Source organism: Symphalangus syndactylus, chromosome 12 (genome assembly GCF_028878055.3).
Source record: "Symphalangus syndactylus isolate Jambi chromosome 12, NHGRI_mSymSyn1-v2.1_pri, whole genome shotgun sequence".
Lineage (NCBI taxonomy): Eukaryota > Metazoa > Chordata > Mammalia > Primates > Hylobatidae > Symphalangus > Symphalangus syndactylus.
In genome coordinates, this window is record NC_072441.2 from 35,022,280 (window position 1) to 35,050,012 (window position 27,733).

Here is a 27,733-nt window from a genome sequence, read left to right on the forward strand (position 1 = left end):
TATTTTCATTGTCATATTCTAATACATTTATCACTTAACATAAAGTGAGTATCTTCATCAATCTTAGCAATGTTACTTAAGTCTTTTGAAACATTCTTCGTTTCCCTAGTCACCACCCAACCACAGAGGAGCTTTCAGAAATCACTCACCTACCTCTTCACTAGTACTGCAGCTCACCATTTGGAGACACTGTCCCAGATACTTTATGCACAAGAGTGGGAATATTGCATGTGGAAATCATTAAAGATATTTTAGGCTGGGCATGGTGGCTCCTGCCTATAATCCCAGCACTTTGGATGATGGTCAAGATGGGAAAATCACTTGAGCCCAGGAGTTTAAGACCAGCCTGGATAACAAAACAAGACCCCATCTCTACAAAAAAAAAAAAAAAGTTTTCAAAAATACCTGGGTGTGGTGGTGCATACTTTTATTCCTAGCTACTTGGGAGGCTGAGCTAAGAGGATTGTGTTGAGTCCAGGAGGTTGAGGCTGCAGTAAGCTATGGTTGTGCCATTTCACTCCAGCCTTGGCAACAGAGAGAGACCCTGTCTCAAATACACATAGTTTAGGTGGCTAGAAAATCAGCACATTCCCAGGGCCTAAAAGACATCAAACGTTTGAATATAAATCAAAATTTTAAAATATCTCTTCCCTCTTCCATTGCTTTATAGTCATATGTTTAGGAAGTGTACATTGGTTAGTGTGGATTAGTTTAGGGTTTTTTCTGTTTTTAAACAAATTTTATTGTGCACACTTGAGGTGTACAACTTGATACTAAAGGATACATATAAATAGTAAAATTGTTACTATAGTGAGGCAAATGAACATATCCGTCTGCCCACATGGTTATCCATTTTATGGTTTCTTGTTGTAAAGTTAAAATCTAGTCTTTTGTAGGAATCTCAATACAGTCATTGCCTATAGTCCTCATATTGTACATTAGCACTATGTTCATTCTATATATCTTCTACTTTGTGTCCTCTTGCCCAGACCAGTGTCCTGGAAAGTATCTCTGATGCTGTCTTGTAGTAGTTTCATAGTCTTAGATTTAAGTCTTTAATCCATACTGATTTGATTTTTGTGTATGGTGGGAGATAAGAGCCTACTTTTGTTTTCCTACATATAAATACCCAGTTTTCTCAGCACCATTTATTGAACAGACTGTCTTTTCCAGAGTGTATGTTCTCAGCACATGTGTTGAAAATAAGTTCACTGTAGATATATGTATTTATTTCTGGGTTGTCTGTTCCATTGGTCTGTGAGTCTGTTTTTATGCCAGTACCATGCTGTTTTGGTTACTACAGTGCTGTCATATAATTTGAAGTCAGGTAATGCAATTCCTCCAGTTTTGTTCTTTTTTCTCAGGATAACTTTGGCTATTCTGGGTTCTTTGTGGATCCATATACATTTTAGGATTGTTTTTCCTGTTTTTGTAAAGAATGTCATTGGCATTTTGATAGGGATAACAATATTAATTTTTTCAATGAAAGAATGTGGAGTGTCTTTCAAATATTTTGTGTCCTCTTCAGTTTCTTTCATTAGTGTTTTATAGTTTTCATTATGGAGATCTTTCACTTCTTTGGCTAAGTTAATTCCTAGGTATTTAATTTTACTTGTAGCTATTGTAAATGGGATTATTTTCTTTTCTTTTATGTGTGTGTGTGTGTGTGTCTGTGTGTGTGAGACAGGGTCTCACTTTGTTGCCCAGGCTGAAGTGCAGTGGCGTGTTCTCGGCTCACTGCTGCAACCTCTGCCTCCCTGGTTCAAGAGATTCTCCAGCCTCATCCTCCTGAGTAGCTGAGAGTACAGGCCCACACCACCATACCTAGCTAACTTTTGTATTTTTTGGTAGAGATGGGGTTTCACCATGTTCGCCAGGCTGGTCTTGAACTCTTGAACTCAAGTGATCCACACTCCTTAGGCTCCCAACATGCTGGGATTACAGGCATGGGCCACCACGCCTGGCCTGAGAATACTTTTTTAATTTATTTTTTAGATTGTTCACTGTTGGCATATAGAAATGCCACTGATTATTGTATGTTGATTTTGTGTCCTGCAACTTTACTAAATTTGTTTGCCAATTCAAAAAGTTTTTTGTTGAAGTCTTCAGGTTTCTCCAAATATAAGACCATATTATGCGCAAACAAGGATAATTTGTCTTCTTCCTTTCCAATTTGGATGACCTTCATTTCTTTCTCTTGTGCAATTGCTCTAGCTAGGACTTCTAGTACTATGTTGAATAACAGTGGTGAAAGCGGGCATCCTTGTCGCATTCCAGAGACAGTAGACGAGGTGGCACATGACCTAGGGCGACACAAGCCAGGGAAGCTAAAGGAGAGCTTGTGCCATTCCTCCCCCAACCCCAGGCAGCACAGCTGACAGCAATTAAAGTGACTCCTTCCTTCTGCTTGAGGAGAGCAAAGAGGAAAGATGACTTTGTCTTTCAGTTTTTTGGCATTTGGTAAAACACTGACTGTGAGTCTGTCATATATGGCTTTTATTATGTTGAAGTATATTTATTCTATACCCAGTTTTTTGAGGGTTTTTATCATGGAGGGATGCTGAATTTTATGAGATGATTTTTCAGCATCAATTAAAATGATCACATGATTTTTTCCCTTCATTCTGTTGATATGATGTATCATACTGATTTCTTCTTTAACCCACTGGTTGTTCACAGAAGCATGTTACTGAATTTCCACATATTTGTGAATTTTCTACAACTCTTCCTGTTATTGATTTTGAGTTTCACACCACTGTGGCCTGAATCTATATGATTTCAATCTTCTTAAATTTATTGACTTGTTTTGTGGCCTAACAGATGGTTTATCCTGGAGAATGTTCCATATGTACTAGAGAAAAATGTGCATTCTGCTGCTTTGGGATGAAAAATTCTGTATATGTCTGTTTAGGTCAATTTGGTCTAAAGTGCAACACAAGTCCAGTATTTTCTTATTAATTTTTCTGGCTGGTTGGTCTTTTAATTGTTGAAAGTAGAGTACTGAATTCCCCTTAATATTATTATATTGCTGTCTATTTCTCCCTTCATGTCCACTAATATTTGCTTTATGTATTTAGGTGCTCCCATGTAGGCTACGGATATATTTACAATTGTTATGTACTCTTGATGAATTGACCCCTTTATCATTAAACTTTTTTTGTCTCTTGTAACAGTTTTTGACTTAAAGTCTGTTTTATCAGATGTAAGTCAAGCTACCCTGATCTCTTTTGGTTACCAAATGCATGGAATATCTTCTTCTATTCAGCCTGTATCCTTAAAGGTAGACTGGGTCTCTTATAGTCAGTATATAGTTGAACCTTGTTTTTGTATCCATTCTGTCACCCAGTGTCTTTTAGCTGAAAAATTTAATCCAATTATATTTAAGGTTATTACCAATACATAAGGAGGACTTACTGCTGCCATGTTGTTATTTGTTTTCTGGTGTTTTGATGTTCCTTTGTTTCTTTCTTTTTCTCTTGTTTTCTGCCTTTGTGACTTGATAATATTCTGTAGTGCTAAGCTTTGATACCTTGTTTCTATTATTTGTATATCTGCTGTAGTTTTTTCTTTCGTGGCTACCATTTGGCTTACGTAAAACATGTTATAATCAACTACTTGAAGCTGATATCAACTTAACTTCTGTTCCACACAAAAACTCTAGGTTTTTATTCACCCCTCCCCATTTATGTTTTTGATATCACAATTTACATCTTATAGTGCGTATTCCTTAAAAACTTATTATGACTTTCACTGTTTTTGACCATTTAACTTACAAGTCTTCCATACTGGAAGTATGTATGATTTAAACACTGCTATTACAATATTGGAGTATTCTAGATGTGACCATGTATTTACCTCTACCAATGCATTTTGCACTTTTATATTAATTCAGAGTAATAATTCTTATCCTTTCACTTCTGCTTAAAGAACTCCCTTAAGTAGTTCATGTAAGGTAGACCTAGTGGTGATGAATTCCCTCAGCTTTTTGCTTGTCTCAGAAAGACTTTATTTCTTCATTTCTGAAGAACAGTTTTGCTGAGTATATTATTATTGACTAGCAATATTTTTCTTTCAATACTTTGAATGTAACATCCCATTCTCTCCTGGTTTGCAAGGTTTCTGCTGAGAAATCTGCTAATAGTCTAATAAGAATTCCCTTATATGTGACCTGACATTTCTCTCTTGCTGATTTAAAATTATTTCTCTGACTTTGACTTTTTACGGTTTGATTATAATGTGCATTGGAGAATATTTCTTGGGTTGAATCTCTTTGGGGACCTTTGAACTTCATGGATTTTGATGTCCATATCTCTTCCAATACATGGGAATTTTTTCAAAAATTATTTCATTATATATGTTTATGTCCCCTTCTGTGTCTTTTCTCATTTTGGAACTCCAATAATACAAACATTTGTTTGCTTAATGGTGTCTCATAAACTGTGTAGGTTGTCTTTACTCTTTCTCATTCTTTTTTTCTCCCCCCAACTGAGTCATTTAAAAAGACCTGCCTTTGGGCACAGTAGCTCATGCCTGTAATCTCAGCACTTTGGGAGGTCAAAGCAAGCAGATCACTTGAGGCCAGGAGTTCGAGACCATCCTGGCCAACATGGTGAAACCCCCTCTCTATTAGAAATACAGAAATTAGCCAGCCACACGTAGTGGTGCATGCTTGTAATCCCAGCTACTCGGGTGCCGAGGCAGGACAATCACTTGAACCTGGCAGGCAGAGGGTGCAGTGAGCCAAGAGTGAGCAACACTATACTCCAGCCTATGCAATAGAGCAAGATTTAAAAAAAAAAAAAAAAACCTGTCTTCAAGTTCACCGATTCCTACTTCTGCTTAATCTAGTCAGCTCTTGAAGCTCTCCATTGCATTTTTTTATTTTATTGACTGACTTATTCAAATGCAAGATTTCTGTCAAATTCTTTTTTATATCTATCTGTTCTCTGAATTTCTCGTTTAGATTATAAATTATTTTTCTAATTTCATTGAATTGTCTCTCTGTATTCTCCTATATCACACTGAGTTTCTTTAAGATCATTATTTTCAGTTTTTTTTTTTTCAGACAATTCATAGATTTCTGTTTCTTTGGGATCAATTACTGGAAAATTATTGTGTTCCTTCAGTGGTGTCATGTTTTCTTTTTCATGTTTTTGTGTGTGTCCCTATATTGATTGCACATCTGGTGGAGCAGGCACAACTTCAAAACTGTACAGAGTAGCTTTTGTAGGGGAAGATTTTCACCTGCAGATGTGACTAAAGGTGCTAGCTGAGGAGGGTACGTGGACTTTGGTTTGGGAATGAGCACAATGGTATAGTCTCTGTGCAGCTTTTTTGGTTGTGATCAATGTCAGCAATAACTGCAGGTGCCTCAGTGGTCTAGACTGTATGAGTTTGTGAAAGTGGTGATGGCAGTATGGGTTATAAGTGTCTTTGGTGGCAAGGGATTTAGGGACCCTCCTTTTCTTGTCTTCCCCACATTGAGGAGTCTTAACTGAGAGAATCACTCTTGATGTTGGGTCCGACATGTCCCACTAGCAGCTGCAGCAGTTCTGGGATCCAGGGCACAAGTGCTCAGAGCAGCTGTGGAGTCATGGTTCTGGGCTCAGGGTCTTGCAAAACTACTATAGCACCTGGGATTTGAGGTTCAGGTTTACTCTTCATGGCTTAATTGGATTCATTTATCCCACACAGCTCTGTTGCTCAACAGCTCAGGCCCAGGGAGCAGGGATTTAGCTGTGGCTCTGACTCTGTGGGCCAGGACACTGGCATGGCTCCAAGAAGGGGTGCTCTGAAAGCTCAGGGCCTGGGGAGCATGGCACATGTCTTAGTCCATTTTGTGTTGCTATAACCTAAAACCACAGACAGTACAAAAATTTATTCTCTCACAGTTCTGGAAGCTGGGAAGTTTAAGATCAAGACACTAGCATCTGATGTGGACCTTCTTACTATGTCCTCTCATGGCAAAAGACAGAAAGGGAAGAAAGGATGAATGCTGAGTCCTCAAGTGTCAGAAGGGCAGAAAAGAGAGAACCCACTCCCACAAGTTCTTTTTATATCTGCATTAATAATCTAATTGTAACCTAAACACCTTCCATTAGACCCTGACCTCTAAATACTGTTGTATCAGGATTTAAGTTTCTACCACATGAATTTAGAGGGGATGCATTTAAACCATAACAGTGCAGCTGCAATGTAAGACCCAGAATCAACAGGGTATAGCATCAATTCAGGCCCCGGGAGATAAATTACTATGCAACTGTGACTCTGGCACTGGGATGATGGGGCATGGCAGTAGCCCAGGATTTGTGAGGCCTGAACAGCAGCAACAAGAACCCAGGAATGGCAAGCTGCATGTGTGGCTTGCACCTTGGGGGACAGGGAGCCACACAGAGATGACTCTACTTCCCAGGAATGTGAAGCACCTCGGCAGCTCAGACTCTGTGCAGGGCTGGTCCAGTTCCAGAAAGGTAAGTAACTTCGACTGTTCAACCTGGAGGGCAGAATGGCTCAGCATAGCAAGGCTTTCATTCCCTTCGACGTCAGGTGCCGCATCTGCTCAGCCCCAGAAAGCGTGGCTACACAGGTCAGTTGAGGCTCCAGTTCCACAGGAGGTGCTGTGCCATGATGGCTTGAGCACCAGGAGTGTGACTATTCTGGTGTACCGGGGTGTGAGGTAATAGAGGATGAGACACCATGTTGGCTGTGATAACAAGGGGATGACTGTTCCCGTGTTCCAAGGTCTAGAGTCTCCCAAGGGACAGAGTGCTGAGTCAACTCAAGCACTAGAGGGCATGACTGCTCTGGTGTGCCAGAAGCCTGAAGTCCCTGGGGGGCGTGACACTGTGTTGCTTTCAGCACCAGGGACACAACTGTTCCAATGTGTCAAGGCTCAGGACCCCAAGGAGGCAGGGTGCCCATTCAGCCTGAACCCCAGGGGGCAGGGCACATCAGCAAGGAATAGGAAGATGGAACGCTGTGCAGTGCTTGGACCCAGAGAAGAGGGCATAGCCTCAGCATGGCTCAGGGATGGCACACTACCAGAGGGGCATGGTGCCATGGTGACAAAGCCTCAGGGGTGCACCCTTAGAGGTGTAAAATCTACTTTACCCTGGAGCAGGACATGCTCTAGCAATGCTTCCAGCTCCAGGACAGCATCTCAGGCCATAGGGTGATGGGGTATAGCATCAGCTACTTCTCTGGGGATAGCACAATGTGTGGACTCTGGGGAAGTCCTTCAGCCGGGCTCAGAGCCCGTGAGACTGCAGAAGTCTCCTATAGTGAAGTATAGTGAAGTGAAGACAGCAAGTGTCCACAGTAGTGACGGAGGCTGCTGGGTTCCTCTTATTTATCTTTTCCCATAGGGAGAAATTTCTCCTGGTTCCAAGCTGATCCTAACTAGAGGAAGGGGTGGCAGAGTCAGAGTGGATTTTTCCCCTTTCCTATACAGCCATCCTGGATTTCTGTGCTCGGCAGGCTTTCTGCTACTCTTTTGCTGTTCCCCTGTGCTTTCCTTTAGTTATTTTGGACAAAATGTTGTTCTGTATTTGTTGTTTGGGGATTTTTGTGTGTGTGTGACAGGGAAGATAGGTAGGAACTTCCAGCTTTTGTGTTGCTGTAAAATGAAGAACATTTATCTATGTGCATATTCTGATACACGAGTAAAAATTCACACATTTACAAATATGTATAAAAAGGCGGATTTTCAAGCATGGCTTTTCTCTAAAATCCATGTAACACCTACCTCACCTTTAGTTAATAAACGAATTCATCACCCGCCTCCACTTTTCTATTTTTTTTCAGTTTTGTTCTATAAATCTTTTTATCTATTTTTCTTTTGTTGCTCCAAAGTTATACAAATATACTATCTTCTAAATAGATAAAAATTATATTTATTATTTTATTATTGTCATTTTGGAAACAAAGAACATAGCAAAGAGATTTGAAAATTTGCTTTAGAATAAATCAAATGTTCTAAGGTAAACTGCGATGTCCGTATTGACTGCATTCATTAGTCAGTATCAATTTTGGACTCTCTTTTGTCTATCCAAACCTAAACTTTGATATTTACGAAAGTTAAGGGTCATATTTGTATGCACTCTTTAGTCTTGTTTGTGATCAATAATGTCCTTGCTCCTCAGCTATTCAAAAATGAATGTTTCAGGACACTGGGGACAATGTACCTTGAAGTGAGATTTAACTATATGCCATTGTTCACAGTATCTCCACTGACAAGCGGTAACTTTCTTCTCTAAGATGAATACAAAAATATTTAGTCGTAATAACATAGAATAATTATTTCAACTGCTTTCTCTCCTTGGGGGGGAAAAATGTACCTAAACTATTATAACCAAACAATCTTCCTTCATTGAGCTTATAAAGTAATTAATTTGGCATGTAAATCTTAAAGAGAGAAAACGGAGATTAGAAAAGAATCCACGATTGTATTTACTAATCATACCCATTTTCACATTTTTTAATTATTAAATCTCCCTTAAGAATTTGTTCTCCAATGGAGAGAAACATAAATTATCAACAATTCTAAAAAGAGGTTTGTTAAATGTCAAAGTATTCTTACCATTTTTTTCTTAGTTGTTGCTCTTGTAGCTAACTGTCCTCTTATTAAGTACACAGATATGCTGGAAACATAATGAAGGCTGACCTTTCAGTTGTAGGTGCGCCTTAAAAAGATCAGGTCTCCAGGGACTGCCATCTATTTTTTGCATGGGTGTTAAAAAGGTGGCAAAAGTCTTATGCAGAACAAACTTCTTTTTCACATTTCTTCTCGCATGAAATAGCAAGGCAAAGAAGTGCAGACTTACAAATCTCATTGAGTATGATGTATACAATATATATTATGCTCCTACCATATGCCTTCACTGTTTTACACACTGTGGATACTATGGGGAATGAGGATTCTTGATATAATAGAGTGCATATTTTGGGGAAATGCAGAAGTGAAATGGAAAATATAAGGATTTCAGATAAAGGCATACCTCAGAGATAATGTGGGTTTGGTTTCAAACCTCTGCAATAAACTGAACATAACAGTAAAGTGAGTAACACAATTGTTTTGGTTTCCCAGTGCATATTGAAGTTGTGTTTACACTATACTATAGTCTATTACATATGTATTAATAGCACTTTGCCTATGAGGTAAACATGTACAAAGGCCAGGGTGGAGGCATGACTAACATAAGATGTTGATATGAACGTGTCTTTGCTATTTCTGCCTAATGACTCAGTCTGATATAAAACCCTTTCTTCTGGTAAATGGTGGTATAGAGTATGGGATAGTGTGATAGCCAATTTTGCTTTTTATTAATCACAAAATAAAAAATCTCTAGCTTAAGTTTGGAGATTTCTCAAAGAACTTAAACAGAACTGTCATTTGAAGCAACAAACCCATTACTGCTTATATACCCAAGGGAATATAAATTATTCTACCATAGAAATTCACACAAGTGTAAGTTTGTCACAGCCTTTTCCACAATAACAAAATCATGGATTCAACCTAGATGCCCATCAACAGCAAGGACTTAAATGAGGGAAGAGGGTGCTAAACATTGAATACACATGGATACAAATAGGGGAATCACAAACACGAGGACTTACTTGAGGGTGGAAGGTGGGAGGAGAGTGAGGATCAAAAAACTACCTTTGGGTACCATGCTCACAAACTGGGTGATGAAATAATTTGTACACCAAACCCCAGTGACACGCAATTTACCCATGTAACAAACCTGCACATGTACCCCCGGATTATAAAATAAAAGTTGGAAGAAAAGAAATTAAAATTAAAAATCTCTAGCTTAAAAAATTCTGATTATAATTTTAAAATATAGCTCCCCAATTTTATAGCTGATACTTGGCTTTGCATTTGCTATTTTGATTTGAGTTTCTCTGATTATTAGGAAGTATGAACATTTATTTACAGAGTAATTAGCTACTTCTATTTTCTTTTGTGAATTGTATACAAGCATACCTAAGAGATATTGTAGGTTTGGTTCCAGACCACTGCAATTTAGCAAATATTGCAATAAAGAAAGTCACATCTTTTTTTGTTTCTCAGTGCATATAAGCTATGTTTAAACTATACTATAATCTATTAAATGTGCAAAAGCATTGTGTCTAAAAAATGTATATACCTTAATTTAACACATTTTATTGCTCAAAAATGCTAATAATCACCTGAGCCTTCAGCTCAGCCTTTTGCTGGTAGAAAGTCTTGCCTTGATGTTGATAGCTGTTGATTGATCAGAGTGATGGCTTTTGAAGGCTGAGGTGGCTGTTCAGTTTCTGTTTTTTTTTTTTTTTTGAGATGGAGTCTTGCTCTGTCACCCAGGCTGGAGTGCAGTGGCGCAATCTCAGCTCACTGCAAGCTCCGCCTCCTGGGTTCACGCCATTCTCCTGCCTCAGCCTCTCCGAGTAGCTGGGACTACAGGCGCCCGCCACCCTGCCCGGCTAATTTTTTTTTTTTTTGTATTTTTAGGAGAGACGGGGTTTCACCGTGGTCTCGATCTCCTGACCTCATGATCCGCCCGCCTCGGCCTCCGAAAGTGCTGGGATTACAAGCGTGAGCCACCGCGCCCGGCCCCTCAATTTCTTAAAATAAGACAACAGTGAAGTTTGTCATGTGAAGTGACTCTTCCTTTCACAAAAGGAAGTCTCAACATGCAGTGCTGTTTGATAGCATTTTATTCACAGTATAACTTTTTTCAAAATTGGAATCAATCCACTCAAACTTTGTTGCTGTTTCATCAACTAAGTTTATGTAACATTCTAAGTTCTTTATTGTAATTTCTACAATGTTCACAGTATCTCCAGCAGGAGTAGATTTTATCTTTAGAAACTACTTCCTTTGTTTATCCCTAAGAAGCAACTACTCATCCATTCAAGTTTTATCATGAGATTATAGCAATTCAGTCACCTCTTCAGGCTCCGCTTCTAACTCTAGTTCTCTTGCTTATTTCTACCACATCTGCAGTTACTACCTTCACTAAAGTCTTGAGCCCCCCAAAGTCATTTATAAGGGCTAGAGTTAACTTATTCCAAATTCTTGTTAGTGTTGTTTTTTTGCTTCCATAAATCACAAATGTTCTCAATGGCATCTAGAATGGGAAATCCTTTCCATAATGTTTTTAATTTCTTTTGCCCAAATCCAACAGAGAAATTAACATCTGTGACAGCTATAGCCTTACGAAACGTATTTCTTAGATAATAAGACTTGAAAGTCAAAATTACTCCTGATCTATGAACTGCAGAATCGATACCGTGTTAGTAGACACGAAAATGGCATTAATTCCTTGTACATCTAGATCAGAGGTCTTTTATGACTAGGTGCCTTGTCATTGACCAGTAACACTTTGAAAAAAAAAAAAAATCGTTTTTCTGATTTGTAGGTCTCAACAGTGGGCTTAAAATATTCAGTAAACCATGCTGTAAACAGATGTGCTGTCATCTAGGCTCTGTTGTTCCATTTATAGAATACAGGAGCACAGGCAGACTGGATTCAGCATTTTCTTAAGAGCCTTGGGATTTCAGAATGACAAATGACCATTAGCTTCAACTTAAAGTCACCGGCTGCATTAGCCCCTAACAAGAGAGTCAACCTGTTCTTTGAAGCCTGGCATTGACTTCTCCACGCTACCCATGGAAGACCTAGTCAGCATCTTCTAATACAATACCGTTTTGTCTACATTGAAGATCTGCTTTTTATTGTAGCCACCTTCATCAATTATCTTTGCTAGATCTTCTACAGAACTTGCTACAGTTCACCTTGGAGAAGGTGAGGGAGACAGCAACACTTGCTGCTTTACCTTGCACTTTTATGTTAGAAAGACGGTTTCTTTCCTTAAATCTCATGAAGCAAACTCTGCTAGTTTTAAACTTTCCATTTGCAGCTTCTTTACCTCTCTTAGCATTCATAGAATTGAAGAGTGTTAAGGCCTTGCTCTAAATTAGACTTTGACTCAAGGGAAATTTTTGACTAGTTTAATCTTCTATCCACAACACTGAAACTTTCTCTGTATCAGCAGTAAGGCGTTTCATTTTCATTCATGCATTCACTGGAGTAGCACTTTTAATTTGCTCCAAGAGCTTTTGCTTTGCATTCACACCTTAGCCGTTTGGCACTTGAAACCTAACCGTTGGCCTGTCTCAGCTTTCAACATGCCATCATCAGTAAGCTTAACCATTTCTATTGGTTGATTTAAAATGAGAGACATAAGGTTATTAACTGGCCTAATTTCAATATTGTGTGTCTCCAGGAATAGGGAGGCCTGAGGAGAGGAAGAAAAATGCTGGAATCACCATAGCAGATATAATAATAATAAAGTGTAAAATATTGTGAGAATTACCAAAACATGACACAGAGACACGATATAAGTACGTGCTATTGGAAAAATGACGCCAATAGACTTACTCAACTCAGGGTTGCTGCAAACCTTCAATTCATTAAAAAAAAAAAAAAAAGTTATTTGCAAAGCACAATAAAGTGCAATAAAGTGACTTATGTCTGTAGTGACCACTGCTATGAAGAAAATTGATAATAAAAATAGGATAGTGCTAGGCATGGTGGCTCATGCCTATAGTCTCAGCACTTTGAGAGGCTGAGCAGGGCAGAATGCTTGAGCCCAGGAGTTTGAGAGCAGCCTGAGCATCATGGCAAAACCCTGTCTCTACAAAAAAATACAAAATTTAGCTGGGCGTGGGTGGCACACACCTGTAGTCCCAGATGCTCAGGAGGCTGAGGAGGGAGAATCACCTGAGCCCGGGAGGTTGAGGCATGCAGTGAGCCATGATCAGACCACTGCACTCCAGCCTGGGTGGTGGAGTAAGACTCTTTCTCAAAAAATTTAATAATTAATTAGTTAATTAATAATAATATGATGCAGCTTGATTGGGTAGGAGAGGAATCCTACTTTAAAAAGGGAAGGTAACTGAAGATGTAACACTGAGGCTGTCATCTGAATGATGAGAATGAGTTAGCCAGGCAAAGCTCTAGCAAAAGAGTTTTCCAGACCTAGGGAACCAAATGCAAAGGCTCAGAGGTAAAAACAAGCTTAACATATGTGAAGAAAAGAGAGATGGGGAGAAAGCTGACAAATTGCAAGACATAGAGAAAATGAAGCCAAAGAGTTCGTTGGAAGCCAGATTAGAAGGGCTTGAAAACCTAAATTAGAAGTGGGATTTTATTCAATCCGAAACTCTTTGTATGGTTTTAAGCCAAAAAAAAAAAAATGCTCTGGTAGGGTTTGTATACTTAAAATATCCGTTTGTTGATATGTTAAAGCAGGACCCTAGGGAAATGAAACTAAAAGAGAGATCAAAAAGCTACAGAAATAGTCCAAAAAAGAGATGAGAGTAACTTTAAGTTTGGTTGTTAAGAATGAAAATCGTGAGAAGTAGCGTGTTCAGGAAGTGCTTTGAGATAGAGTCCAAAAAACATGCTGATGTATCGTGTTTTTGGAGAGAGGGAAATAGAGGAATCAAGTATAGCTCCTGAGATTTGTATACAAGCAATTTGGTAGATGATAGACCCATTAACTGAAGTAGAAAACAGTGGGGGAGGAGACGTTTAGAAAGATGTGAAAAACAAGAATTCTGCCTGTTGAAATGGGGTTGCCCTCTCCAATTTGAGGATGATGTAGACATAAACCTCTAGCCATGCTTGATCAATTTTAGGGAAAAAAAAAAAAATTTGCTACCTTTAAAGGAGTACTAAGCACACTATATGCCTAATCACAATTAATTCTCACAACATTGCTATGAGGAAACTGCTGCTATCGTATTCTTTATACAGATGAGAAAATTAAGATTTAGAGAGGTTACATGCATTGTGGAAAAAAAAACAGGAGTGGGCATTGAAAATCTACATCCAAATCTGGCTGACCCCAGAGCCCAAGCTCTGAAATACTGTGTGTCAAGAAAAGGGCCCCCAGTACAGAAAAAGTTTACCAAAATTCCAAGGAAGAAAGCCATTTCCAAGTCTCTGGGGAATGGATCTGGATTCAGGAGGTTTTCGTCATAAGAATAAAAATGGGATCTAGAAAGTCAATTCTATATCAAAGGCGGACTAGTAACAAATTATCTTTTGGCTCATTCCAATAGCCACAGCAGACTAAAGAAGATAAATTTCCTTTCCCTGTGAAGACTGTTCCAAGAATCAGAGATAACACATAATTTGCCGCTTGGCTGTTAAGTGGTTCCAGTTGCATGGATTGGAAAGATGCTGGTTCAAGGATCATTCAGTCAGTCTGAAGGCAATTTCCTCCTTTATACTAGTCATCACTGATTGGGCAGGACGTAAATAAGTTGCCAAAGCAGTTGCTTCCATCAGACCCTCACCAGCTCTAATGCCAGAGAGGATATTGAGAAAGAAATAGTTAAACCAGCCGGGCATGGTGGCTCATGCCTGTAATCCCAACACTTTGGGAGGCTGAGGCCGGCGGATTACCTGAGGTTGAGAGTTCGAAACTAGCCTGACCGACATGAAGAAACCCTGTCTCTACTAAAAATGCAGAATTCCCCAGGCATGGTGGTGCAAGCCTGCAATCACAGCTACTCGAGAGGCAGGAGATTCGCTTGAACCCGGGAGGCAGAGGTTGAGGGAGAGCTGAGATCGCACCATTGCACTCCAGCCTGGGCAACAAGAGCGAAACACCATCTCAAAAAAAGAATGAATAAATAAAAATAAAAAAGAAAAGAAATAGTTAAACCAAGTTATCTTAAGAGTTATGGTTGAAGGAACACGTTTAGTATTTTTATATTGAAAATAGCCTTTCCATATTTCTCACCAATTGGTAGATTATTTCCTCTTTGGATAACCTTTAGAAAGAGATTTCCTTCTAAAAGGAGTTTTATTTTATCTTTATTTTATTTTATTTTATTTTTTTTTGGAGACAGAGTCTCGCTCTGTCGCCCAGGCTGGAGTGCAGTGGTGCAATCTCGGCTCACTGCAGGCTCCGCCCCCTGGGGAGCGTAGCTGGGACTACAGGCGCCCGCCACCTCGCCCGGCTAATTTTTTGTATTTTTAGTAGAGACACGGTTTCGCCGTGTTAGCCAGGATGGTCTCGATCTCCTGACCTCGTGATCCGCCTGCCTCTGCCTCCCAAAGTGCTGGGATTACATGCGTGAGCCACCGCGCCCGGCCTAAAAGGAGTTTTAAATATATCCCTTAGGCTGGGCGCGGTGGCTCATGCCTGTAATCCCAGCACTTTGGGAGCCCAAGGTGGGTGGATCACCTGAGGTCAGGAGTTTTAGACCAGCCTGACCAGCATGGTAAAACCCTGTCTCTACTAAAAATACAAAAATTAGCTGGGCATGGTGGCACACGCCTATAATCCTGGCTACTCGGGAGGCTGAGGCACGAGAATCACTTGAACCCGTGAGGCAGATGTTGCAGTGAGCTGAGATCACGCCACTGCACTCCAGCCTGGGTAACAGAGTGAGACTTTGCCTCAAAAAAAAAAAAAAAAAATTCCTTAAATTATGATAAAGTGGAGACTGGTAATCACTACATCAGGCTAGACAGAGCACTAGATTTGAAAGATAAAAAATCAATTTTAGGACTAATAAATAAGGCCACAAGACATTCCATAACACTTGGAAGAGTAATCTCAGCTACGCCATAAAAGTACTTAAGGTCCTATTCCAATTCCTTAAGTGAAGAGACTTAAAAATTTATATCTGGACTATATACTATAATTTATCAATATGGCATAATCAGTTAATTACATTGTTTATTAATCTGATACTAATTAGTTAATTCATTTGACAGATAATACCTAATCAGACTCAGACACTGTGCTGGGTGTTGGTTACAATGCTGGAGAAGCTTTTTGACCTCTTGGAGTACACAGTTTGATGAAGGAGGCAAACAAACAATGTGTAATTGCAAATACTGATAACTGGGAAGAAGAAAAGAATAAAACTCAGTGGGAGAGAGTAATGAGGAAGACTTAGTTTAGATTGGTTAATCTAGGCAGGTTTCTTCGCAAAGGACCCGGTTGGGGAAGAAGGAATGAAATGCAGGCAGTTAGAACAGCTCATGCAAAAATCAAGAACCTGGTGAAATTCAAGGAACTGAAAATCATGGGTGTGGCTGGAGAGAAGTCGAGGTAGAAGGAGATGGATTTGGAGAATAGGAAGCAAGCAGATCATGAAAGGTCTCATTAAAACATGTGGGCATTTTAACTGCTTGTTTCTAAATGCAAGAGAAATCAAGAATGCAGCACAACCTGACAGAGATTCTTAAAAGAACGTGCTGGCTCTTATGTCAATAGTGGATTAACAGAGAGCAAGATTAAAGCCAGAGAGACATACTCTTAGGCTATATTTTATATGGGGAATCTTGATGGTGGCTTAGCCTAAGAGGTACAGTTGCAGTAGAGATGGGGAGAAAGGTATGGATTAGACATTCATTTTGAAGGTAAAATAAACAAAGCTCAGTGATGTATCACAGCTAAAGAGGAAGAAGTGGGTAAAAAAGAGCAATTTCCAACTTTTAGTCTTGAATCCATGGGTAGATAGAATACAAAGAAAACTAACATTGTTTTAATTCTATTATTCAAATTCATTTATTCTTATTTAAATTTTTTATTGTTTTGCCAAATAAAATGGGAAAAATTATTGATTTCATTTTTGGCTGAGAGAATGAGAGGCACTTTCTGCAGTGACCTCAGGCAAAGAGAGCAGCCAAGCTTTCTGTCTCAGAAGACTTTCCTCTTTGTCTTCCCGGGGAATTAGTAACAGAATTCTCGTCCCATTCCTCAAGCCCAGGCCTGCAGAGTGAGCCTGCTCACAAAAGAATATTCTGGGAGGATGGAGTGCAGAGGCATAGGGGACTGCCCTGAGCTAGGAGAAGTGGAACTGGATTCCTCAGGAGTTGAAGGGGTTCTTTTGACAATACTGACAGACTCCCATTCACCCAGTTCCAAAAACAAATAGAAACTTGCTGCAGTTCTTAACGTCTATCCCTCCATTCATTGTGACAGCAAGTCCTAGAGAGCAGTCTTCAAATTAACATTTTAGCATAAATTTAAGTAAGTTTATTTCTGATAATAAGAAATAGAAAATATAAGATCCTTAAGAGATAAAAGAAAAGGTAGTGTTTTGTCAAAATAAAAAATAACTCAGGTAGGGCATGGTGGCTTACGCCTATAATCCAGCACTTTGGGAGGCAGAGGCAGGCAGATCACCTGAGGTCAGGAGTTTTCGAGACCAGCCTGACCAGCATGGCAAAACCTTGTCTCCATTAAAAACACAAAATCAGTTGGGCGTGGTGGTGCATTCCTGTAATCTCAGCTACTCTGGAGGCTGAGGCGGAAAAATCGCTTGAACCCGGGAGGCGGAGGTTGTGGTGGGCCAAGATCGCGCCATTGCACTGAAGCCTGGGCGACAAGAGTGAAACTCCATCTCAAAAAAAATAAATAATAACTCAAGTCATGTTTGATAAAATAAGTTTTAAAAGCCACTGAATCTGAAAAAAGGCACAAACATTTATGAATAAACTTTTTTGATGTATCTTGAAAATTTTGATAGTCCCACAGAAGATTCCAGTTACAGTGAAAATAATTGACTCTAATCTCTGCAGCTTTGGCTGTTACAAATTCAGAACGTTCCCAAATGGGCCCTGAGATCCCAGTGCTAACATCAAGCTTAACTCTGAACAGAAATATTTTTAAAGTTGAGAAAAGTAGGAAGTCTTACAGTTTAAAATGCCTTGAATATTCACTAGATATTTCTCTGAAATACCTGAGGTCTTTATATTGCAGAATAAGGCAAAATAGCAAATCACGGTACAGGACACGTGTTTCTCTTATAAAGTGAAAAAAACCACTGTGTATTCAGGTTTCTTCTCTGGATAATCAATTCTAAAAAAGGATGTGTATGGAAGTTGAGGTTCTGAAAACTGATCCCCTTAAAAATATCTATGCATGCAGATCTCTTAGAAAGTTTATACTTTCCACCAGTTTGAAGACATTTCCTGCAGACCACACTGTCTCTAGTACACAATCTTCATTATTACATTCCCAAAGATTGAGAATTTGATGAACTTGAGCCTTAGAGGTACTGTATGTATTGTGCTATCTCTCAAGCTGGTTTCTACCTTTGAAGGTAGACATATTGAGTAATATTGAGTAAATATTGAGACATATTGAGTAATAATTTGTGTGAAAATACTTTAAAGCTTTGGTGTGAAAGATAATATGCATGATACAGTACATGGTGTATGAATACAGTTGAGACAATAAATAAGTTGAATAAATACAACAATGTACATAAAATATTATGTACATTTTACCTGTATAATAAAACGTACCGGTAAAGTATTAACAAAAACAGTTCTCTGCAGTTTCAATGTTATGCATTTTATGAGTTTTCTCAGGTTTCATGATCCTGTGGACATTTCTGATATAATACTCCCATTTTCAAGTAAGATAAATAGCATTCTTTCATTCTTTTTCTTCCTATCTTTCTTTTTGTGTGTGTATGTAACTTAACAAGGCTATCTTTCTTAGAGCTACCCAATTACCAAAAGAAGAAAGAAAAAGAAGAAAAAAAAGATATTTTTAGTGTAGTTGTTAAGAGAATGCCAAAAAAAATCTGTTTTTAGTTTAACAAGTTTTAGATTCTTCAAGAGCAGAATATATTAGAGACACTAACATGATATGTGTGTATACACATATACATATATATTATACATATATATAATATTTTAGTTTTGCATTTTTTATGCTCTTTTAGAAATGAGAAATTGAGCTTGGGTCCTATGAGGTAGATTATGGTTATTAAAATATGCCCGTAAGCTTAACTTCTCAGTTTCTCTCACTCTTCTATTAACCTGGTGTGTGTGAGTATGTGTGTGTGTAACTGTGAATCCTTACACATGCACTTAGACTAATTAGAGCAGAGACATTTTTATGCTCTACATTCTGCCAATTTGAAACTAATTCTGAAGCTGTTCCTAAATGCAATATATCTGATCGAAGTGTTCCATACATATACTTATCAACTAGATATAGATACTGAACTCAAATATAAGATACTTAAGTTCAGTACGTTGTTTTGTATAATGACTTCAAAGAACCTTCCTTCCACCCCTGAGTATCTGACTTGAATTGAAATTCAAATTTAGCTTTATTAGAAAGGTTTTATAGGAAGGTTAATTAAGTTTTGACCCTCTTGAACCCTTATTCTGGGAAGATTCTGTAAAATATTACACTTATGAACAGTTGGTCAGCATATCAGGAGCATTTGAGCATATTTATGAACAGAACACTAGGGGCTATAGATCATTGTAAATAAAATAAAGAATTTAACTCCTTTCCATAAGAAAGTTATTATCTAATGAAAGAAAGTAGAGTATATATTCAACTAAATGTCTCTCGCTTACATAACAATAACCAGAAACCATACACACAAAATCAACATAATAAGAAATCAAGAAAAGTAGAAATTTAAAGGATTAAAAAAAAAGGAGAAGAGAAAGTGCCCACAGCAGGGCGATAAATGTTCTTTGTGGCCAGGCACTGTGGCTCACACCTGTAATCCCAGCACTTTGGGAGGCCTAGGCGGGCGGATCACGAGGTCAGGAGTTCGAGACCAGCCTGGCCAACATGGTGAAACCCCGTCTCTACTAAAAATACAAAACTTAGCCAGGCATGATGGCAGGGGCCTGTAATCCCAGCTACTCAGGAGGCTGAGGCAGGAGAATCTCTTGAAACCAGAGGTGGAGGTTGCAGTGAGCCAAGATTGTGCCACTGCACTCCAGCCTGGGCGAAAGAGTGAAACTCCATCTCAAAAAAGGAAAAAAAAAATGTTGTTCTCTCTCTGCTTGGTTAAACTTGGCTTATTGGATCAGTGGAGTTGAAATTGGAAGAAATTAGTCATAGAGCAGGAAATGCCTTGGCAGGTCTCTATTTTACACTAAGGGTGTTAGAAGACATTTTTCCCAAATCATTTTCCCAAATTAGAAATATAGCTGTTTAAGATTTCTGGGTAAAATGCAGAAATAGTTTTCATCAAGTTCAGAGTACTTCTCAAGTTATTATGGTAAAAGCTGTTCATGGTGGTATTTAATTATAACAGCCCAAAACAATTGTTTTCAGAATTATTAGATTTTTTAAAAATATTTCCCCAGCAATGACCATTACCACCCACTCTCACTCCTAGACACACAAACTTACCCACATTCTTCAGCCTTATTTATCTAAATTCTTGGAGTTCATTTTAACCATCCACTGTAGTCCCATCATCTAATTTCCATATTCATTGCTCAGTAAGGAGTCTGATCACATTAGATGTTACACAACCCTCTTGAGCAGGAAAGAAATAACTTTTTGTGTCATGACGCCTACTTGAACTTAACTTAAAAACACTGTGGGAGACACTCAATAAGCATCCACTTATTCGACTGGTAGAAGGAGGAGTCTGGAGCTGTATCTGGCGGCAAAATTGCATATTCATCACTTTTCCAAATTTGGATATATAGATGAATTTCTCAGTGTTTAATTGCTCAGTGAAGCTTTCCCCCAAGATTCCTGTGGAGTGTAAATGATAAAAAGAGAATTAAAAGATATCTTATGGCTGTAAGCTTCCCTTATCTGGTCCTTCACTTGAGCCGAAACTCTGTTATACTCAGAAGACCCTCTTACCACTAAGTAGAAATGCTGGGAAATGTGGGTGAGTATGGGGCAGCAAGCCTCTCCTTTGCATAATTTGAGGTATGTATAAAAGACATTTCCATGCCACAATCACCCTCCAATAAAAAAAAATACTAAAAAACAATGCTAAAAGTTCTTGTGCATGACCTTTTAATAGGTCTGGAGGTAAACTTAGCAGTTTCTGATTGGTGTTTTAAGAAAATGAAATCAAATATAATGTTGCACTGCATTATTGATAGTGTCATATTTGATATTAACTAGGTGATTCTTTGTTGCTTTTCTTTTTTTTTTTTTTTTGAGACAAAGTCTAGCTTTTGTCCCCCAGGCTGAAGTGCAATGGCCTGATCTCAGCTCGCTGCAACCTCCACCTCCCAGGTTCAAGTGATACTCCTGCCTCAGCCTCCCAAGTAGCTGGGATTACTGGCACCTGCCACCATGCCTGGCTAATTTTTGTATTTTTGGTAGAGATGGGGTTTCATCATGTTGGCCAGGCTGGTCTCAAACTCCTGACCTCAGGTAATCCATTTGCCTCTGCCTCCCAAAGTGCTGGGATTACAGGTGTGAGCCACCATGCCCGGCCTCTTTGTTGCATTTTGAAGGGTAAGTATTCTTTCATGAAACCCTAATTTCGGAAAAAACACATGTACTTATTACCTCACAATATAAAATATATTTTTACTCTGAGCAGAGATACTCACACTTTAAAAACCTTATTAGAATAAAGTATCATATCTTTGGAATTTTCTTGTGGAAAAAAAAATGTTGCCTAAGCTCGAACCAAGAAGAATAATATGGAGCACTTCCTAGTGAGAGAATGTCAAGGCGTGGAGATACATCATGGAGGTAGTTCTATCAGGACACAGCACCGGCGGCCTATGAAGTGATTTTGTCACAATGAGAGGGGTGAAAAGATTGATAAAGATTCTCAATCTTTTGGCAAAGTACTGCGCAGGGGTGTCCAATCTTTTGGATTCCCTGGGCCACATTGGAGGAAGAAGAACTGTTTTGGGCCACACATAAAGTACACTAACACTAACAATAGCTGATGAGCAAAAAAAGGAAAAAAATCAGAAAGTTTACAAATTTGTGTTGGGCCACATTCAAAGCCGCCCTGGGCCATCTTCAGAATGTGAGACTCAGGTTGGACAAGCTTGGTCTACATGATAATTTTGCTCTGGGCCAAGCCTGGAATGATGACACCAACTAGTGGCCCAACAAATCTTTCTTGAACAAATGAATGGCTAAAACCCTGGAAGGTTGTATTTTGCCCAAAATCTCTAGTGTTACTTCAAATCAAACTCAGAACTAAACCTAAGTAAACACTAGAACAAATTTAACCTAATCACTTGGATTGTGAGGCAATTTTCCCTAGAGCTCTATATCTCTACATTTTTAGTCTTTACCATTTCTCAGGTAGGACTAACAATATTAGCCAATAAAAAATAATTTCCAGAAATTGAGTCGGGGAAATAAGACCAAATTATTTGAAATAGCTTTTTTCCTTTTTTTTTGAGATGGAGTCTGGCTCTGTCGCCCAGGCTGGAGTGCAGTGGCGTGACCTCGGCTCACTGCAAGCTCCGCCTCCCAGCTTCACGCCATTCTCCTGCCTCAGCCTCCTGAGTAGCTGGGACTACAGGTGACCGCCACCACTCCCGGCTAATTTTTTGTATTTTTAGTAGAGATGGGGTTTCACCATGTTAGCCAGGATGGTGTTGATTTCCTGACCTCCTGATCTGCCCACCTCAGCCTCCCAATGTGCTGGAATTACAGGCGTGAGCCACTGCACCCAGCCTGAAATAGCTTTTAAAAAATTAGTTAGAAAATATACGTTAATCTAGCAAAATAATATATATAAAAATAAATGAAAATAATGAAACAAAAATTTTAGTTGTTTATATTTGTATTGGGTACACAGTAGGTACATATATTTATGGAGTATATAAGATGTTTGATACAGGCACGCAGTGTGAAATAAGCACATCATGGAAAATTGTTTATAATTTTGAAGAGGATTTGATCTAGGGTTCCAGATTAGATCATGACTCCAGTGTTACATGTATAATTGATACATTTTTGTGTTTTACATTATAATCCCAAGTTAAAATTTTACTGTTTATAATCAACATTAGAACATTTAAGAAAACCTAATACTTTACTTGTCCATAAGTTAACTCAATTTACAAGAATAACCTAAATAGTTAAGGTGTGTTTCTTATTCAGACACTGAAATATTAATCAAAAGCCAACATTTACCTGGAAATAGATGGGACTAGGGAAGTGAAAGGAAAAGCCTTTATTCATCAGGCATTGAAATTCTGTACTAATTCCTATAAAGAAATTAAAAAGTGATGCAAAACAAAGTGAAAACCTAACTTTAAAATATCTCTACTTTCCCCTCAGCCCAGCAGCCTCCACTTTCTGTTCCAGTTGTGCTTTTTGGATCTTTTTTCTTTCTTTCAATCAATAGGTACATTAATCAATGTACAAAATTGCCACAGTTGTGGCTGGAACACAAATATAAATACACAGATTGTGATCTCAAGAAGCCTATGTATTGATTAATTGACCTAGTTGAGGAGAAAAGACATGAAGTACTAATAAAAAATAAAAATAAAAATGCAAGAGAGAATCTGATAAAGTGCAGGCATATGATAAGACAAGCTCTGTAAGAGGTCAGAGGTGGAGGCAGGTTTGGGAGGAACTACATAGTTTGGGCCTTGAAACACTGATAATAATCAGAAGGGGTGAATCACAAGGACAGATAAATTCCAGGCCAGAAAAATAGAGGGAGTAAAAGCACTGATGTAGAAATGCATTCAACATATTCAGAGACTAATGAATACATCTGTCTGAAAACTGCAAAGGATTTGTAGAACAAGTATAAAAAAGGGATAGAAAAGTAGGTGAAGGAAGATGCTAGCCATTGCATCTAGCGTATTGCACCTTCTCAATCTATTCTATGTCTTTGTTAAAGGGATAGCTCTCACCGACCTTGTTTGCATAGGGTGACCCAAACCTACCCTTCTCCCTTTCTCCACCTCCCTCACCTGATCAGATCAGGAGCGGACACCTCAAAAGACGTGAATGAATCAGATTATCTGCTCCAGAAACTTGGAACGGGAACATTGTGTGACTGAGACACTTATTTCTGGGAAGCAAAACAGCAAGAACGTGGAACCAAAGTCAGTGCTGCAGCAAACTAAAGGCATGTGTGAACCGTAGTTATTATAGGAAAGCAGAAGGAAGTGTCCTGCACAGGAAATCTAAATGTAATGGGAAATGGAGCCAAACACACAGAGGAATACATGGTAGAACGTCTAAACGGGTAGTCTCTGGGACTAAGCCACCAGGAATCAATCCCAGCTCTTCCTTTAACAAGAAAGGTAATATTGGGAAAGTTACTAAACCTCTATGTACAATAGAAGATAAAATACAAACAGTAATTATCTTTGCACTGTTGTGAGAACTAAATGATATAATGTGTAGAAAGCATTTAGAACTATGCCAGGCTCCTGGTAAGCAATGTTGCATGTTATCATCATTAAACCATCACTTTCCAGTTCCGCCTATATTGCTTAGATGGAGTCCTTGTGGTCTTAAAAATTAATTCTCCCCTCCAAACAAATCTTGTTTGTTTGTTGAGCTAGTTTGATCAGTCCTATTTGCCTTACAACAAAATACTTTCTAACCTGAATGACTTAAAAAACCCCATCGTCTCAGCCCAAAATCTCCTTAAGCTGATTAGCAACTTCAGCAAAGTCTCAGGATACAAAATCAATGTACAAAAATCACAAGCATTCCTGTACACCAATAACAGACAAACAGAGAGCCAAATCATGAGTGAACTCCCATTCACAATTGCTTCAAAGAGAATAAAATACCTGGGAATCCAACTTACAAGGGATGTGAAGAACCTCTTCAAGGAGAACTACAAACCACTGCTCAATGAAATAAAAGAGGATACAAACAAATGGAAGAACATTCCATGCTCATGGGTAGGAAGAATCAATATCGTGAAAATGGCCATACTGCCCAAGGTAATTTATAGATTCAATGCCATCCCCATCAAGCTACCAATGACTTTCTTCACAGAATTGGAAAAAACTACTTTAAAGTTCATATGGAACCAAAAAAGAGCCCGCATCGCCAAGTCAATCCTAAGCCGAAAGAGCAAAGCTGGAGGCATCACCCTACCTGACTTCAAACTATACTACAAGACTACAGTAACCAAAACAGCATGGTACTGGTACCACAACAGAGACATAGATCAATGGAATAGAACAGAGCCCTCAGAAATGAAGCCGCATATCTACAACTATCTGATCTTTGACAAACCTGACAAAAACAAGAAATGGGGAAAGGATTCCCTATTTAATAAATGGTGCTGGGAAAACTGGCTAGCCATATGTAGAAAGCTTAAACTGGATCCCTTCCTTACACCTTATACAAAAATTAATTCAAGATGGATTAAAGACTTAAATGTTAGACCTAAAACCATTAAAATCCTACAAGAAAACCTAGGCAATACCATTCAGGACATAGGCGTGGGCAAGGACTTCATGTCTAAAACACCAAAAGCAATGGCAACAAAAGCCAAAATTGACAAATGGGATCTCATTAAACTAAAGAGCTTCTGCACAGCAAAAGAAACTATCATCAGAGTGAACAGGCAACCTACAGAATGGGAGAAAATTTTTACAACCTACTCATCTGACAGAGGGCTAATATCCAGAATCTACAGTGAACTCAAACATATTTACAAGAAAAAAACAAACAACCCCATCAAAAAGTGGGCAAAGGACATGAACAGACACTTCTCAAAAGAAGACATTTATGCAGCCAAAAAACACATGAAGAAATGCTCATTATCACTGGCCATCAGAGAAATGCAAATCAAAATCACAGTGAGATACCATCTCACACCAGTTAGAATGGCCATCATTAAAAAGTCAGGAAACAACAGGTGCTGGAGAGGATGTGGAGAAATAGGAACACTTTTACACTGTTGGTGGGACTGTAAACTAGTTCAACCATTGTGGAAGTCAGTGTGGTGATTCTTCAGGAATCTAGAACTAGAAATACCATTTGACCCAGCCATCCCATTACTGGGTATATACCCAAAGGACTATAAATCATGCTGCTATAAAGACACATGCACACGTATGTTTATTGCGGCACTATTCACAATAGCAAAGAGTTGGAACCAACCCAAATGTCCAACAACGATAGACTGGATTAAGAAAATGTGGCACATATACACCATGGAATACTATGCAGCCATAAAAAAGGATGAGTTCATATCCTTTGTAGGGACATGGATGAAACTGGAAAACATCATTCTCAGTAAACTATCGCAAGGACAAAAAACCAAACACCGCATGTTCTCACTCATAGGTGGGAATTGAACAATGAGAACTCATGGACACAGGAAGGGGAACATCACACTCTGGGGACTGTTGTGGGGTTGGGGGAGGGGGGAGGGACAGCATTAGGAGATATACCTAATGCTAAATGACGAGTTAATGGGTGCAGGAAATCAACGTGGCACATGGATACATATGTAACAAACCTGCACATTGTGCACATGTACCCTAAAACCTAAAGTATAATAAAAAAATAAATAAATAAAAATAAAAATGGTTCAAAAAATAAATAAATAAATAAATAAAAATAAACTTGGATCGGACTAGAAAGACCTTGAGTATTAAAGAAGTTTGAATCCAGAATACTGAAATTTTCTTCTTTGATACCTTTTTTCCTCAATCAACCCATTTCCCTGAATTTATCCAAGTACACTGAATCTCCCACTTACCCCAAACTTCCAATTTGGTGAAATATGGTAAAATACAGAAAATTTACTTTTAAAAATTTCATCAATTCCTTTTAGTAATACATGGTTGCTCTTGAAAAATGCAGTTTAAATTTGAGAATTTTGGTAAGCTTTTCCTGTAATTTTCAATGTGCTTAAAAATAGAAGAACTTATACTAGGAACACACTCAGCCTTTTCTATGGGATCATTGTCAAAACCCCACTCTTCAAGAAACCCAGTATACATTATCATTTCTAAAAACCTCTAAGAAACTCAAGTTTTCTGAAGTGGTCTGTTCAGAGATTTGTGCATTTTTCAGTGATCTGTAACAATGTATTTTTCTTGCCACCATCTACTCTAGGTAGGTTCACAGGTGGGACCTGAAGAGCATTTGGGGATTTTACCATGCGATTTGAAATTATTTTATTAAAACAATCAATTTTCACTAGATGTAAAAAGATACTCCACTGTAAGTAGATATGTTTGCAGTTATTTTGGGGGGAAAACTTTTCAAGACTAAATTAGGTTTTGAAACCCATCTTAGATTTTCATGTGAATTATATTCAGGAAAGAAAATAGTGACTTTTACATGACCATCTGTAACAGTTTGTGGGTAAAACCGAAGTCTACAAAGTTGATTGTGTTTGAAGAATGGAAAAATAGTACGTTACCATATTTCTAGTATTACAGCTTGATCTGCATATGATAATCCTAACTGGAATGTTTTCTCATACGTATTTGAAGAACAGTTTTTAGCAAGGTACTTTAAATTTATTTCATAATACTAAAACAGAGAATTCTTGTTTCAAAAAAGCAAATGATAAAAATAAAACTGTGTTTACATTCTATTCCCTGTTTCTAAATCTAAGTCAAACTATAAGTTAGTAAATTGCTATTTTTAATACAACTTTCTTAACTTTTAATTTTGAAATAAGTTTAGATTCATGGAAAAGCTGCAAAGATAGCAAAATGAAGTCCCCATATACCTTTCACCCAGGTTTCTTAATGTTAACATCTTACATAACCATGTAACATTTTTTGAAACTAAGAATTAACAGTGGTACAATACTATTAGCTGAGTTAGACACTTCACCGGGTTTTCCACTCATGTCCTTTTCTGCTCATAGATCCAGTACAGTATGCTGTATTGTATTTAGTTATCATGTGTCTTTAAATACCTCAAAACAGTGATGGATTCTTGGTCTTTTGTCATTTTTCATTACCTTGACACTTTTGAAGAGTACAGGTAAAATA